The sequence below is a fragment of the Ostrinia furnacalis genome, unplaced genomic scaffold, assembly GCF_004193835.3.
Source record: "Ostrinia furnacalis isolate ACB-3 unplaced genomic scaffold, ASM419383v2 OfSCF1913, whole genome shotgun sequence".
NCBI classification, from domain to species: Eukaryota; Metazoa; Arthropoda; class Insecta; order Lepidoptera; family Crambidae; genus Ostrinia; species Ostrinia furnacalis.
In genome coordinates, this window is record NW_021132152.1 from 318,461 (window position 1) to 333,769 (window position 15,309).

The 15,309-nt window shown below is 35.7% G+C and overlaps 1 protein-coding gene across 1 annotated transcript in view; it reads right to left on the bottom strand.

Annotated features, from left to right (window-relative positions):
* The window catches only part of hgo (homogentisate 1,2-dioxygenase), an 85,123-nt gene that overhangs the window by 64,614 nt on the left and 5,200 nt on the right, over positions 1 to 15,309 (bottom strand). The window lies entirely within an intron of this gene.

Genomic DNA, 15,309 nt, shown 5'->3' on the forward strand with positions numbered 1-15,309 from the left:
ATTATAGTAGAATTGATAAGGGAATTGGACTCTACCTACTCACAAAATAAATAATTCAACCCGTCAACTCAAAAAACCATTTAAAATTGTGAATGTTCCTAAGTGATAAAGAAGAATCAGAAAAAAACAGGCAGATAACTCATAAAATCTCAATTGACCTACCTCTAAATAATGCCCGCCAGGTGTTGTAATCCTAAGATTAAACACGGTCTGGCTAAGATGGGATAATCTTCGACTTATCGGAATAAAAAAATAAATTTCGCGAAACCGAGCTACGCGCAAGTACCTAAGTGTAAATGTTACAGTCAAAACTCATAATCGGTTATAACCACTTTTAACTGATTTTTGCAGCCAATAGTTTAGTTAGTGGTTTTGACCAAGGCCGTTAATCAAAACCACTTTTGACTGTTTGCAGTCTTCGCCTGACTTGCGACTTGTAACACTTATGTGATTTGTGCATATAAAATGATGACATCAAGGTTTTGACCAAGGGCATCGTTTTGACTTTTCACTGATTTTTGCAGTCTGGCTTTGACCGATTGTGAGTTTTGACTGTAACATAAATAACGAGAAGTGTTTGTATATCATAAATATTATGAAATGCTCTAGCCATTAAATAATCAAACATGAAAACTTACGTACCCGCGTTTTGTATATCTACCCGTCAATCACGAGGTCTCATAATATGAAGCTTTGATGTGATGTAAAATATAAAGGGTGTGGAATATTTATGAGTTCCCGAGCTACGGTTTCAGTTCAATATTTATAACCGTGACCCGATCACCCTGTATTTAGTATGCGACGACGTTAAAGGGTGAATGAATAGTTAGTAATTAAGTTTAGTGTAGTAAGTCACAACACTATCAAGCAGCTCTATACTAAAGTTACTCTCTTCCGTGGCTTCGGACGCGTTGATTTATGTAGGTACTAATAATAAATTAGTATTCTGTAATTGTCTTTTAAAAAGAGTTTTTAGCATCAATTTGAAGAGTAAAAATTTTTATTTTATATCTTACTTTACCTAATTTAAAACTAACGTTTGCTCATGTCCTCTAAGGTCCAATCTATTTCTTTATAATTCACTAGCGGCCGCCCGCGACTTCGTACGCGTGGATCCCATTTTACCCCCTTCATCTATCTTACGCGGTTTAGATTTTTTCATACAAATTTTTTTCCCGCTAACTCCCGTTCCCGTTGGAATTTCGCAATATCCTGTTGTAACTAAGCTTTAAGTTTACTAAGAGACCTTCATGCCAAATTTCAAGCGTCGTAACTTAAGCGGTTTAGATTTTTCATACAAAAGGATTTTCCCGGTAATTCCTGTTCCTGTGGGAATTTTGCAATATCCTGTTGTAACTAAGCTTTAAGTTTACTAAGGTACCTGCATGCCAAATTTTAAACGTCTAACTTACGCGGTTTAGATTTTTTCATACAAATGTTTTTTCCCGCTAACTCCCGTTCCCGTGAGAATTNGTTCCTGCTCAGGCTATACCTACTACTTAATAATAAATTAGTATTCTGTAATTGTCTTTTAAAAAGAGTTTTTAGCATCAATTTGAAGAGTGAAAATTTTTATTTTATATCTTACTTTACCTAATTTAAAACTAACGTTTGCTCATGTCCTCTAAGGTCCAATCTATTTCTTTATAATTCACTAGCGGCCGCCCGCGACTTCGTACGCGTGGATCCCATTTTACCCCCTTCATCTATCTTACGCGGTTTAGATTTTTTCATACAATTTTTTTTCCCGCTAACTGCCGTTCCCGTTGGAATTTCGCAATATCCTGTTGTAACTAAGCTTTAAGTTTACTAAGAGACCTTCATGCCAAATTTCAAGCGTCGTAACTTAAGCGGTTTAGATTTTTCATACAAAAGGATTTTCTCGGTAATTCCTGTTCCTGTGGGAATTTCGGGAATTCTTTTCTTAGTGCACCTCTACGGTACCTAAGCTACGTCCCTTATAAATTTCAAGTGCCTACGTTTAGCCGTTTAGGCTGTGCGTGGGTATGTCAGTGAGTCAGTCATACAAAAGGAATTTCCCGCATTAGCGGGACTGGAATTATCCAGTTCCCGTGGGAATTTTGCAATATCCTGTTGTAACTAAGCTTTAAGTTTACTAAGGTACCTGCATGCCAAATTTTAAACGTCTAACTTACGCGGTTTAGATTTTTTCATACAAATGTTTTTTCCCGCTAACTCCCGTTCCCGTGAGAATTTTGCAATATTCTGTTGTAACTAAGCTTTAAATTTACTAAGGTACCTGCTTGCCAAATTTCAAGCGTCTAACTTAAGCGGTTTAGATTTTTCATACAAAAGGATTTTCCCGCTAATGCCCGTTCCCGTGGGAATTCTTAAGTATCCTATAACCTGCCCAGGAGTATGAAGAATAATTGTACCAAGTTTCGTTAAAATCCGTCGAGCAGTTTTTGTTTCTATAAGGAAAATACAGACAGACAGACAGACAGACAGACAGACAAAAATTTTACTGATTGCATTTTTGGCATCAGTATCGATCACTAATCACCCCCTGATAGTTATTTTGAAAATATATTTCATGTACAGAATTAACCTCTCTACAGATTTATTATAAGTATGTATATAGATTAAAAGTTCAGCAGCAAATGTAAAGAGGTATCAGATAGTTAGAAGAAAGAGAAATATATTAAGATGAAGTTACAATAAAAGCTAATTTAATTCGTAACCTCAAAGTAAGATTATATTTTTAATTTGATCCAACCTGTTACTTTAAATTTCAATAAAACTATATTTTGTGAAAAAAGTCACATCAATATTACTACCGTGTAAGCATTTTATACAGTTTTCTACTCTTATTATCAACTTAGTCTACCCACCTTTATAGCTCGTCTCATAAATACAACGATAACGATTTCTATAAATAGAGCACTTTACATTGTTCCATTGACGGCTTTCATTGAAAGGATAAATTTATAACTACGTTCATAAGTAATATCGTACCGCATGTAATTATGGCTCTAGTTCGCGAAAGTGCCGATTTTCTTCACTTATTATAACAGCAGTTAACGCAATTAATTCAATAGTAATTATTTATGGGTTTATTTGCTATAGGTACAAGTTTAGGACGTTTAATTAATTTTGGTAGGCCTACTAAAACTAAGTCACTAAAATAAACTTTGTTTTGTAACGCTATCCCACATAATACTTAGTACCTTACTGATTGCACTAGACGAGAGACTAGAATATCAAATGAATGTCTTGAAAAACCAAATATAGCATTAGTAGGTACATTGTAGAAAATTATAGGAGTTCCAATAATTAATAGGAATTTTACAGATACAGATAGTATTGAAACAAGTAGTGTAGATATAAACAACCCGTTTTTTCTTATAAATAGAAAGATCACTTTGTCTGTTTACTCAGAGAAAAATGAAAGCTACCCGTGTTTTAATTACATTTCGGGCTTACACTTCCCCGTCTAAACAGTGTGGTAAGCTTTTAAAAGCTTCACACCTCCAGTTAAAAGTTGTAACAATGGTCAGGGGCGCTAGCACTCGACGTTTCATATGAAAAAACTCCGAGGGCTGAGTAGGGTAGCCAAGCATTTTATGAACTGGACATTTAATGAAAGACTTTAAATGGAAAATTCTAGAAACATGACCTACCATTTTGATATTTATAAAAACTTTTGTGAAAAGAGTTTGCCCTGAAGATGCCTATTCACCATTGCATCTATGGTGGCGAATTACAATTGACACATTATAAAAGATCCAGCAAAGCGCTTTGTTTAAATACTGACACTCGTCTTCGCAAACGATGCTTGCTTAAGTGAAGCAGCAAATCAAACGCACAGCATTGAATAGAGCTCTGTGATTGGTTTGTGTGTGACCCTGTGCGTCCGCGCACTGTGAGACCTCATAGTAATATTTGTGAATACGGGCGTGAGTAATATAAATAATAAGACTTGCTACTATTATTAGTAGCAAGTGACTAATAAGTGATTCTAAAACTTAACACATTACACCTGAACCCTTACCTACACGACCACATCAAAAGCTCGAATATAATTCCCGAACACACGTCACAACTCAATGTAAATTCCAGGTTCCTTCTGTGTAGGAGGCACCCACCCCATTTCGGCGTAACGTAATGTTTCAAACGGCTTCTCAAATATAAATGAACTGCGGCGTTCTCGCGCCCACCCGCTTTGCATGCATGGGAATTGCCAATACCGATGTGTTATTTAGTAGTACATCGCTTGCCAGCCGCTTAATTGCCTTTTAAGTCAGTACATGCAGATTTAAAACGAAACTTTCCAGAATATCCCGTTCAAATAACAAAAGAAGGTCGGCCATTTTGGAACACTGTTTAAACAAACGAGACTCGTCAAAATTTTCCTTAATTCTAGTTTTACTTAATTTTAGAAGTAGGTATCTAAACTTCAAAAGAAAATAGACGCAACTTTACATTCAGACAAAAATATTTGTCTTAGAAGTTTATTCTTACTAAGATTATTTTAAAGTACATAGAATGAAATGTAAATGGTCTGAAGGAATGTAATTACAGCGGTTCTGTTCAACAAGAAATTTTCCAAACAGCACTACTTTTTGCTACAGTTTTAAATTAAAATCTTTGTAGGTACAGCCAATGCTCTATGCAAATAGCTTTTGGGTTTTTTCCTTATTTAACATCGCAGTAAATTGATACAGCAGAACGTTTTATTAGGTCTTGAAAATGAAGTGAGGGTTTAATTTTGTAAGTGTACTGTGTGTACGAGTACATTGGTTAGTTAGAGAGTTATACTATCATAATAATAGGTATATTTATTTTACTAAGGTGCCACAGATAGGTTTATTATTATATATAGATGAGTCGAACAGACAGTTGAATGAAGGCGGCTTAATTGCCTTTACTTTTGCCCGATTAAAGCTGGAGAAAGCAATTTAGGAGAAATTCGCTTTATTTTGCGATTCCGCAGGAATCAACCAATCCAAAAATCGACGAGAGACAGATGTGAATGTTTGATGAAATAAAGGCTTGTTGTACCTACACGATAAAATATTTAAGCGTGTGTAAGCTCACATCTGCTTTCTCACATAATTTTCGCTCTAACAGAGCTGAGCTTCAGCATTATGGTTTTTGCTCCATTTTCCTTGAAGTATGTATGCTTGAGAGCTCCAGACGCTGCCTTTATGTTGAAATACCTTACTACGTCATACTGTAAGTGTTCGTGTCTCTGACGTAGTTTCTCTAAAGTTCTTTGTCTTTGATTATTTTATATTATATCAAATTTCATGAGGCTTTATTGTACAAAATATTAATGTGATTAGATTAGGTAGAGTGGAAACTCAAAAGTTTTCGAGTCCTACATTCTGTAATATGTCATTTACATCATTTATAGCCCAGCATACAACTTGTAATGTAATAAATTATACGAATTGCAACAACTATACACGCATTCAAACTTCAACACAAATTAGTATCTGTCCCTTTGAAGAAAACCACGGAATGAGAAATATGGGACATTTTCGAATTACATTACCTGCGAGTATTGTACGCAAAAATACATTGTGATAAATGATGATTACAATAGCCTCAATTCTGGTAGCGAGGGTACAGCCTGTCAGTCTATTATTCATGTGCCATATTATTTTCACATTAACTGAACATTTCAGTATTAAAAACTGTGATGATAGATTATTTTCAGATATCGATCACACTTCTAATAATAGGATCTAAAATGTACTTTTCTAATTGCGACCATTGATGGATCATTAAGTTCAACATTGTATCATTTTATGTACTTTTAATAGTAGTACTTATTTCGCAACAAATAATGTGTGGCCTAATGTGCTACCTAACTGACTATACTTACCTTGTTAATATTAACTAAAATAATTAATATCTACATTGTATTAACTCTTAGAATTAACCACTTTTCGTTACACCTCTACATGTACTCATATAAGTTTTCAAAAAATGCATGGATGTAATTTTTGATATAACGGTATATTTGTCTTCATATTATTACAGATTCTTAGTCTGCTTTAATGACTCCCACGTGAACTGAAATAATGATTCAATAGGACGATGACTCTATTGTTCTGATAAATTGAGATTAAAGATCTTTTTTAAATGCCAAAGGCCAATGTCTTTCTAAATAAATCGGAAAAAGATATTAGCTCTAGTTAAACGAAAGCTTCGAGTCTAATCTTAGGAAATTAAAATCAGAAACTATGTTCTAATTATTATTGATATTGCTGATCGATATTACATAAGTTTGAGTGCTAATAATGAGTATCTCAGAATCCCTAATACCAATACAAATTCCTGTTAATTTTCTAGTTCCTATCCGTGAACTTACAGATAGTTTCCAGCTACGTAGCTAAGGGTAAACTTTCGCTCAATTAATTTGAGTGAATGTTTGCGTTCCCACTTAAATTAATTAGTTGGCTCGATGAACGCAAACACCTACTAGTGTGTACGACGCTGACTACCGATTCAGCCTTGCCTACTAGGGCTGCCATTATCTACAGTGGCCAGACAAAAACTTAACGGACAACGGACATTTGGGTAAAAAATTATTTTCGTGGATGCCTCGAATGAATCGACAGACTACATTGTTTCTGCAAAATAGCTCCTATTATAGCTATGACGCCTTGGTATTTACCTCGAGGTGCCTTTATAGTTAAAACATTAGCTTTAGCTGATAAATAATGTCTATGTAATTTGGGTAGTACCTACATGAAATCATCTAACTAAAGTTTAATCTAATGATACCTACGGCATCCATAGGATAGTCTTACGGATGCAATATCAATTTATTTTATAAAGTTCTGTTGGCACCAGGTACGAAAAATTTTCTCAGAAACCCCTATCGGACTGCGCGCCCCAAGAGGAACTCCAAAATAGAATCGAGGGAGTCCCGGACGCGTGGCAGCAGCCCTAGCCTGAACTAACTTTGTAACTGTAACCTACACTTATAATAAGTACACATATAAGTTAATCGCTTTTTACCTAGACCTTTTTAGACGTTACCGTTACAATCGCGTTTTTGTGACATCGTAAAAATACGATGTAAACTTTTTACAACTCTCTAGTGTTACGATGATTTATTACAATATTAAATTGATTAGGTACTATTAAATATTTATCGCCATCACTATTCACTTTATTTTCATTGATGAGATTTATTTTAAATGTTTATTTTCGATGGTACTGTCATGTCTCTAGATAATCTCGAGGAATCCCAAGATTCCCAAGTGGTGGCATGAGACCGCGGTAACAATTTATTTCTATTGTGACTCGATTCGCGGTTACTTGATGGGCTACGTCTATGAAATTAATAAATAAAAATTTAAGTAAAAAATATATTTTTTAATTGCAATTCGTTGTAGAAATTATACAAAACTAATAAAGTTTATAAAAAATCCCATGGGATTTAAAATTCAAATGCTTTAAAATCGTATCACTGTAAATACGGGTTTCGCGGAAATAGTTACTGTAGCTTAGAGCGAGCTGAGCGAAACGTTTATTTGCGGTTAGGTCCGGAGCCGAGGCGACTCAATCGCACGGAGTTCTGTTTGCACGAGACGAGTTGTTGTCTGTGTTGGTTCAGTTACCGTTTGTCAAATCGGAAATCGGATTTATTTCATTGAATTTTACCTACTTGAATTCTAAAAATAATACGTGACAGCAAACTTCGTCCCTTAAGATCCTATGTCCCCTAGACGGGGCAGAGGGCATCCACAACAGTCTTCCATCGCGTTCGGTCTTGAGCTTCGCGCTTGATCTCGCTCCAGGTCTTGCCGATTTTCATCGCCTCGTCTGCTACAATGCGCCGCCAAGTTTGCTTTGGGCGACTACGTTTGTGTTTTCCTTGGGGTTCCAATCCAGAGCCTGCTTCGGGATGTGATCGCAAATAGCAAACTTACAAACCACTAGAAAATTACATCAAAAGATGCGAAAATCTTTTCATAAATCACGCTTAAAACTATTTTAAATCTTTTTCGTCAGCGTGTATCGGCTCACTAAGTATAGGTTCAAAATACTACTGAAGTTAGCTCACATAGGACTCAAGAGAAATTCGTACTCTTACCGTCCGCGTATTCTTGTATCTCGTTTACATAGGGTAAGATATGGGAAGCCTTACCCTATGTAAGCAAATTGTGCGAATTCGCATATTTGGATTCGGATCCTCCAAAAATAGGTACCTATCACTGTATAAATATGGGTTTCGCGGAAACGCTTCATAGCTTAGTGCGAAATTGTCTGTTTGTGCAAGAGACGAGAAATCATTGCCTGTGTTTGTCTAATTGAGTAGGTACTCGTACTTAATAAATTCCAGATTTGTAAACCTGTTTCAAACCAACTCCACTTGCATTTGTCTGCTTAAATTATTTTTGAGACAGCCGCAAGAGCCTTAGGGTGGGTTGCACCATCATACTTTAACTTTGACAAACGTCGAAAATCTGTCAAACTCCATACAAAAAACACCGGTTATCGTCATTGTTACGGTCAAACTTAGGTGGTGCAACTCAGCCTTAGAAATGTATTCTGAAGAATTTAACAATTATTAGGTATGCAGGATTATTTATTTGAAGAAACGTTTCGTAGGTTTAACTAGTTTTAGATTTTTTTCTCAAAATTATCGTAATTTACATAATTATTTTATTATGGTCTATATTATACCTTTCTCAAAGCAGAGCAAAGGGCAGATCTATTTCAGGCCTTTCTCAAAGCAATAGGTACATTTTAACTCTACTAATTTACCAATATTTAGGTTCAAGAACTTCTAAGTACAAAATGGCAATTACACTCACATGCATTGTTAAAAATAGTCAAAGATATTTAACAACTATACGATTCATCTACATTTTATAACAAATCGGCGTAACTGATAGACACTACAGTGATTTTTAAATGTTGTTTAAAATTTTAATGGAATTCTAAAACATATTTATCTACAAAAGCTAAACTACCGTTATAAATCAAGCTTCGTATCTCACAGACCGCGCATTTAAATTAATTAATCGGAGATGGAAGCACGTGATTGCGAAACACTAGTAGGTTCTTATAATTTAATTTTAGTAGGTAAGTTTTTAATTGTAGTTATTTAGAATTTATTGACACCACAAAACATAAATGACGTGATATTTAAATGAGTTCATGGTGACGTCCATTTTCACCTTACGTTACAACATGTTTAGGTACTAACGTCAGCTCAATTATACAATAATAATAATATATTGACGTCATCATGACTTCAGAGTTCTGTATGTATACAAGCGCATCATAAAAACGTCAATACAGAATTATCGTAATTGAAATGTTAAAAGTTAATTTGATAACACATTCTAAACGTTACATTAGATTAATATGAGGTTTAACCACCTTTACCCTCTATTACACGATACTTCATGTTAATGAGATCTTGTTGATTAAAAGGTTAAACTCTCTCGACTCAAAGGTTCTGCGGGTTAGTGGGTTCGATTCTCAGAAGGACCGTATAAAATAAAAAAATTTTTTTCATAAAATTGTATTCAATTGTTCTTACTTTCAACCATTATTAGATAGGTAATATCTGAAAAAAAAGTATTTTTCTTGCTTCGGAAGTTTCGAAAAGTCAAGCGCCTATGGCGTCTCATAGAGTTGTTAAAATAGAAGAAAACTGGAAGCCCGATTTTAATACGATTAACACTCGTACCAGATGACAGACACATCTAGTTGAACATATGAATCATGCGTGAATTATAACTGACGAATGTTTCTCCTAAGATAATCATAACATTGCAGATCATCGACCCAGTTGCATCACTGCAGACCAAGCACAACACTAACATCTAATACCCAATGATTTTTCAAATAAATACGCAGTTCCTTCACCCTTGCGAAAACCGAATGCATTTTCTGGTTATTGAACCGTGCTATGACGTCAAACGGCAGTGCATCTTGCAATCTTTGGAGCCACGTTAATTTTACAGCCACTGAAATAAACTATGAAAGGCATTCTGTTACCGATTGCGTCATCCGATGATCGATTCGATGTATCGAGATATCAACTGATTGATTGATCGCGGATCGAGAACAGCGACTCATTTGTGTAACAACACCGAGCCAGACATCTGAGTTAAGCACGATGACATTATCTATATATATAAAAGAAAGTCGTGTTAGTTACTCCACTTATAACTCAAGAACGGCTGAACCGATTTAGCTGAAAATTGTCAGGGAGGTAGTTTAGAGCCAGGAGAAGGACATAGGATACTTTTATCCCGTTCGAAATTAAAAAAAAGTCTGCTTATTTATTGCCATTAAGGCGGAACAAAGTTCGCCGGGTCAGCTAGTAATGTATAAAGTCAAATTTGATTGAATACAGCTTTTTTATAAATTACTAGCTGACCCGGCGAACTTCGTACCGCCTTAGCGTAGAGATTTTCTTAATATTTTTTTCCGTAAGAACCATCCTTGGACTTCCACAAACATTTAAAAAAAAGAATTATCGAAATCGGTTCAGCCGTTCACACGTGATGCCGTGACAACTCGAAACGGGTTTCATTTTTATATATATAGATTTTGTATGTAGAATAAATCTAAATTCAGTCCTTTTGTTTATTATTGTAAAAATGCTTAAAAATAGAAAGAGTAATTCGACAACAACTTGTGTTGAAGATTGACAAAACGAAATCTAATGCGTGTGAAACCGAGAGAAGCTTAGTCTAAATGAAAAGTTACTAATTTATGGCCAGAATGAAAATTAAACCTTTGTTAAAATACCTGTTTTGTTTTATGTAGCGCTACATCCTTATTACAATAAACCAGGTGATTTAGGTAGGTATGTAATAAACAACAAAAATTAAAGATAACACTTTGAAAACATAGGAAAATCGTATTCATTCCGGAAAATCCCTTTAGAACCCAAGAAAACTTCGTCACATCCTGTATACTGAATGCGCAAATCCGTAAAAACGGCCCAGACAAAGCCTTCAAGGGAAAAGAACTTTCCAATTGAAGTATATGGCCCCTCGAAATGGTCCTCGTAAATCAATTAGGAGTAGGCTGCACTTGAGTAACTTGACTCCTAACTTCTGAAGTTTGGGAGTTGGCGCCTTCCAGCCAATACAAACTTCGTCTGAACCTCTAGCACGAAAAACTTTCGCCTTCGAATCGTTTGCGTATTCGAATCGCCATCAAAAGTTTTATTAGTATGAAAACTTAAACAGCGCCCCGTGAACGAGAAGTAAAGTGAATCGAAGACTGGATATCGAATTTTGTCGAATAAACGATTAAATTGATTCGTAAACAAAAGTTTTTCGTGCTAGAGGTACTGAATTGGGCCAACCAGCAAACATACCGAGACACTTCGTATAATGAGATAACTCCAGGAGTCTAGATAATAATCATTTATTGAAAAGGTAGCTTTTATTACAAAAGCTGGCCCGTGACTAGAGGAAAAGCCTAGAAACTTTTCATTGCTCGAAATATTTAACTTACCGAACTCGATGGTTAACCCTAGCTGTCTCTGGAACACGAAACACGGCAAAAAGTTATTTTGTCACGAATGCATATTTCTTGAGATCTAAATATTAAAAAAATGAAATATTGTCCTTCTGTTAATAGGTAAGATAATAGGTAATAAAAATACACGTAATATGTATAGTGAATATTGCTTGATATTTCTTAAAAATACATCGATCAATTTAAAGCCGGGCTTGCAGACCTAGATCGGCAATAAGATTAAGATGACATGGGTACGATGACGTCAATTTAGTAATACGTCAAACTGATTACTCGATCGTTGATGAACATAAAACGACGAAACCGAAGCAATATCGATTAATACAGTTTTAAATCTTGAAAATTATAAAATTAAATAAAAAAATCTGATTAGGGTCGAACATAAACATTACCTCTGTACCTCTTAAGTTCACAGGATAGGTACAATAATTGTGCGACCATTAAAATTAGGTAACTACTGTTTCTATGTGTTTTCGTTAGCCTGAATGGAAGTTTCTAATTTCGTGGAACTGAATGTCGGAAAATTTATTTATAATCTTGTTCTTTTAATGTATTTTGGAATTATTCATCTTTTGGATATTATTTAGCATTATAATGGGTTTTCATTTGAAACGGATCCTGGCATTTATTAAAAGTAATCTATGTTTCATCTAATTGAATATGCCTAAAGTTTTATGATATTATAGGATAACTTATAAACATCAAAAGATAAGGATAAATAATGATAATCGTAACTAAACATGCAACAAATGGCTAAAAAAATTATGCACTTATGAGATTAAAAGATTTGTCACACTAAATACGGTCTGCGGTCAGGTCAAAGCGAACGCAGTCCGCATCATGTTATAGTTAAGTTATTTCGTAGCCGACTGCACGCAGCAGCAGCAGACGACGTGTCGTCGCGACACTTCTATGTAAGTATTTCTATGAAAAGCATCCGTTGCAAGTGACATGTCGTCTGAAAGTATTTCATAGAAACTACATTGAAAGTCGCGACGACACGTCGTCTGCTGCTGATGTGTGCAGTCTGCTACGAACTTGCACCTTTACACGTACTACTTTAACCTGACCGCAGACTGCATTCAGTTTGACCAATCCTTAAGTGAGGTAGGTAATAAACAATCAGAACAATAAATCAACCGGACAAAGCGGTTAGTTGTCTAACTAATCGAGTTCCGTCCCGGGAACGGACTAATTCGCCGGATAGTCGAATTAGACAACTCAATTTAGTAGCGGTCGAGATCCGCTGTCAAATTCATTACCTCGGCTATAGGAGAGATCGTCTCAGAACTTTCAAAGTCAAAACTGTCCCAAAGTCACACTGCGTTACAATACAAAGTTGTTTAGAAAGTTAACTGGCGGAGAATGCCTTAAGGCATTAAGTTCGCCTCATATACCGATTTGTAATACTTTACTGTAATACTTTTACTTCAGAATTAAATAAATAAATAGAGATTACAGGATTGCTGGTAATACCAAATAATACCTCCTTGGCAGAAGGATAACTTGAAGCAAAAGCTCAAAAGCTTGAAACACAAGAGCTTGCGAAGAGGTGATTGCAATTTTGTTCTTACTCCAGAACGATCTAATGATGTAACTTGTTTTAATAAAGCGAGAGCTTTATTGTAGTACCTTACTTATTATATTTTTCGTGTCAATTAGAATAAGCTCTATATTGCACTACTTATAGGTATAATGTAGAGATAGAAAAAAAAACAAATGAAGTTAATAAAAACAAACAATCCACTCATCTGGCTTATTTAAAAGTAAAATACCTCCGACCTGTTGTTGTATGCAAATATATTGCAATACTCCAAGTTTCGGAACGTTACGTTTGCTATTTCTTGAGAGCAAGATAGTCTTTATTGCATTTCGTAATTCCAATATTCTTTAGGCTCTTCCTAAAATAGAAATTACGGTTTCAAGACCTATGCACACAGCTTGATTATTAAAATTAAAGAAACTCGCGTTATCACCGCGTTTTTAAAACGCGGTGATAACGTGTGCACAAGTGCAGAAAAACAGTCGCCTGTAAATACTAATTTATTCTTAATTACATCGTGCGATCGTGTGGGCATACCATTAAGTACGTGACAGTGATTTTAATCTAAAGTTCAAGCCGAAATCAGATATTGAATGTGAAATTGACTGAAAACACGTAGGTAGATTAATAACGACACGCTCCACTGAAACGGTATTAAGTTATTACTGAGGCGACAATCAACGGTTTCAGCATCAGTACCTCTAGCATGAACAACTTTCGTCTTCGAATCGTTTGCGTATTCGACAAAATTCGATACTCAACCTTCGAATTAAACGATAACGTGACAATTTTGATTGTCAAAATAAGTTTAGTGCAACCATTTCTCATACTGAGTTCACATTACAGGAGGCGTGGTGTGAGTTTACGTCAAACGAATTCGATTCGATATCGACTGCGTAAAATGTTACATATATGTATGACGGATTGTACAGCGCCCCTAGCGGAAACTTTCAAGAACTAAAATTTTCATATTTTTCTTAACGCGCTCACTAGTGAGGACGTTGATGTAAACTCACACTCAGCCCACAGACTACTATTTGAGAAGCCGCTGATTCCATGTCCAATGGGAGGTTATTGTGGTGAACACAGTTCTAACATTTGCTATCCTCTAGCTAACGACAATACGTAACAAACGGCTAATTGTTTGTGGACCACCATTTTCTAAACTTCATTACAGGTAATTTACATATTCACCATTAAGCACGAGCAACCGAAAAAGGGGTAAACTCCCAATATAGCGCCAACCCACGTAAAAATAAACGATTAATAAAATTAATGAATTTTGGAATTTGTCCTTGTACTGTCAACAGCACATGAGAGCATATTTTTGGGTGTAAAAACACCCCAAAAACAAATGAACAAGGTACTCGTACCATATTGTTTACCTTGATGTCCCTTCGTCCGTAGTCGTTTGTTTTTAGGGCCCTAACTCCATTATAGCTAAAATGTTCCTGAAATTGGATCCAAACATCAAATTAGCATTTCTTCAAATTAATAATGACGCTCGCTTTGTCCGTTTCAATTTGACGTAACAGCGGGGAAACGGAAATGAATATTTCGTTCGTACGCACGTTGATATTGAATAAGATCAAAAGCTTTTGAATGGATTGAACATTATATTTGGGGGCACGGCAGTGCCCCCGCCAAGTCGAGCGCGAAGCAAACACTGCCGTACCATCCTTTACTGGAACCATTTCGCCGCATTTTCAGGCTCCTATTTGAGAACCTCTGGATAAGACCAGAACGCAGAAATTTTCGTCATCTAGTAAGCTATAGTCACATACTTAAAATCCAAAATTTCAAGTCTGTAGGTCATTTAGTTCCGAAGTTAAGCGAAAGCAAAGTTTCGCATTNGTTGATATAATATGCTGCATCTGCCGTCTTTTTGACTAATAGATTATTCTATCTCGCAGCTTAGACCTTTAGCTACAGTATTTTTGTGAAAATTCTTACGCATGGTGGAGGAAGGGACGCTCTAGACACTCAAGTCTACAAGGAGTCACATGAACTCCAGTTTTAAATCCGTTGACATCTGCTGCATCTGCCATCTTTTTGGCTAGAAGATTCTCCAGTAACACTGGTATTATTATACTGTGACTCATCAAAGTCATCATTGTCAAAAATATTGACAAATCGAGAACTGTCACGGCCAAAAAACTGGCACGCGTCCGTCCTCCGTAAGCGCCACCGCGCGACTGATTGAGATTGTCCAAGCCGTCATGGGCGATTTTTTCCACATTTTTTAACATAGTAACTAAATAAGACGCAATATA